Raw genomic sequence first — 2,931 nt, forward strand, 5'->3', positions numbered from 1 at the left:
CGTGTACTGGAGGAAGTAGCAGAGCTCTGAGGGGTTCCATCCATACAGCACGGATAGACCCTTTGTTGGGGTAGACTACATGAGACATGTTTTGCTGGCTCAGGAGGACTGGCCCCGTAATATTAAATATTAAATATTAAATATTACAGGCTCCTGAGGGACAGGGCTGTAAAGTGCTCAGGACAGGACCCCTAATGTCTAGAAGGGGTTGGTCTTAGACTGGCACTAATTTGACACAGCGAGGTAATCTGACAAAACTGTGGGGCTTCTCTGCTTTGTCACAATGTGTAAGGGTCCTTGTATTTAAGGATGGCTGCTTTCACAGTGGAGTTAATTAAGGTACAGTTTAACACAAATTGCTGAGGACAGAACCTAATTGATGGCCTTGAGGGTCAGAGAGCCACCTTAAGCCTTGCAATCTGAACTGCGAGTCTATAAGCTGGGCCAACATGGGAAAACTAACTTAACAGAGAAGCCATTCAGTGTTCTGCACCAATATAAATAACAGCAAACTTAGAAAATAGAAAGAAATATCTGTTATGACTAAGAGACTTGAGAATAGATTCCATCAATACAGCTGATCAATATCGTCTCTTACCTCTCTCACAACTCTGACACACTTGATATGTCTTGTGTGGGCAAGTGCAGTGAGTCACACTGAAAAGATAACATAAAAAGAAAGTCAGCTTTCAACATCTGACAATGATTGTAAATGATGCACCTCTTCAATCATTGGAAAAGGCTACTCCCCTTAGAACACCACTCATGAATGGAACAGAATCTAAATTCCATCAAAGACAAACACCCCATGCCACCTGTGACAAAGACTATAACAAGGTCAATATTTAAATATTTAAATCTTTTTTAAAAATTCTGTTTATCCTTTCAAAGGCAAACATTCTCAAGGCAAACATCAGAGGACTTCCTGAATCAATGGCTTCTCGCCATTGTGTCCAGGGGCTAAATTAATATTTTGGAGACCCATAGAGTATTTACACACACTATTACAAAACATACTGAGTGGACTTAGGTAATATTTTTATACAGTTTTACAATTACATTTTATTTTTGATTGTTAATTATGTGTTTGATCATTTTTCTTTTAAAACAAAATTATATTATATTATAGCTTGGACTTACATAATATTTTTATACAGTTTTACAACATTTTATTAAATTTTTTTAGATTGATATTTATATATATTTTTCTTTTTTAAATTAAGCAATTTAAAATAATAAGTATAATATAATATAATATAATATAATACCAAGACATATTTGGTGAGCTTAAGTAATATTTTATAACAGTTTTACAGCTGTTATGTATGTATGTATGCTATGCATGTATGTATTTATGAATGTATGTATTAATTAATTCATGCATTCATTTTTTTATTGATCATTTACATTTTTACATTTTTTTTATAAAATAAAACAACAAATATTTAAAAGTATTAAAGCAATTTTAAAATACATATTTTTAGTATTTAATTAACTCCACATCCAAATGTTTTGGCCCAATTTAACTCCTGAATGCACCATGAAATAAATATGCTATGCCAAAAGAACCATAAAGGCTACTAAACAACATATGTTGGTACAACAGGAATTATCATTTCATTAACATTCATGAAAGAAAGAAATTATTAGAGACTCTAAGAAGAGGAAGGTCTTGTAAGTGACTGGACCCCAGTCTAAAATGGTTAGGGGCCCAGTCTTTGCCCTAGCCTTGTCTCTGGGGGCCGATTAGGTAATCACCACTGAGAGATGTCTTATTGGGGGCTCTCATCACTATTAAACAACCACTGCTTTGTTTGTTTCAACATGAACACAGGTCAGGAGATATCAGGTGTGAATTATGAGAGGCTAAAAGGACAGATTGAAAATGAAAACTATATTGCAGCTGTCAAGGGTCTGCAGCTGGCCTTGTCACTATAGCTCTAAACGACCATGCATAATCAGTTTTGGGTCACATGATGAAGTACACACAAATTACACTCAAAGCCCATCCAGTCAGAGTCAGCATCCAATCCTCATGATGTGGTGTGCCTTACTTGTTAAGCTGTGATTTATAAATGCAATCACAACGCTGCTTGACACAAACAGACATCATAGGCTCTGGTTACACCTGGTATTAACATCAGCCTCGGTTGATCAGTTCACAGCGGACAACTACATTTACATTTAATCATTTAGCAACTGAGACATATCACTGTTTATAGCAGGCATTTACACTCCCAGGACAAAAAGGTACAAAAGCGGTCACTGAAGCGGTCAAAGGATACTAATACCTGTATGTACTATTTAGATACTAATATGTACAATTTAGAGGGATGGTTCACCCAAAAATGAAACTTTTGTCATCATTCACTCACCCTCAAGTTGTTCCAAACCTGTATGAATTTCTTTATGTTGAACACAAAAGAAGATATTTGAAGCGTGTTGGTAACCATACAGTTTCTGGTAGCCACTCACGTCCATATGGGGGAAAAAAATACTATGGAAGTCAATGGCTACCAGCAACTGTTACCAAAATTACCAAGTAGAAACAGCTGAAGAAAACTCATACAGGTTTGAAACAACTTGAGGGTGAGTAAATGATGACAGAATTTCATTTTTGGGTAAACTATACCTTTAAGAGCTGGGGTGTAAACTTTTGAACAAGGATGCTGATGTGAACCTTTTTATTATTTCGTTTTAAAGATCTTTTTTTTTTTTTCATTTGGTACTGTACTTCAGAAGCAACATAAGATATGTACATGTTTCCCAGAAGACAAAATAAGTACAATTTATATCCCAATCCCCCAATTCAAAAGGTTTGTAAACTTTTGGACTGGTTCATTTGTTTAGATTCATTTATTATTTTGTCTTGTGGACTGTATGTAAACATCTGTTATGAAGTCTCCACCCCCCCCCCCAACACAGACCAAA

Source organism: Sinocyclocheilus rhinocerous, unplaced genomic scaffold (assembly GCF_001515625.1).
Source record: "Sinocyclocheilus rhinocerous isolate Xijiao unplaced genomic scaffold, SAMN03320098_v1.1 scaffold1285, whole genome shotgun sequence".
Lineage (NCBI taxonomy): Eukaryota > Metazoa > Chordata > Actinopteri > Cypriniformes > Cyprinidae > Sinocyclocheilus > Sinocyclocheilus rhinocerous.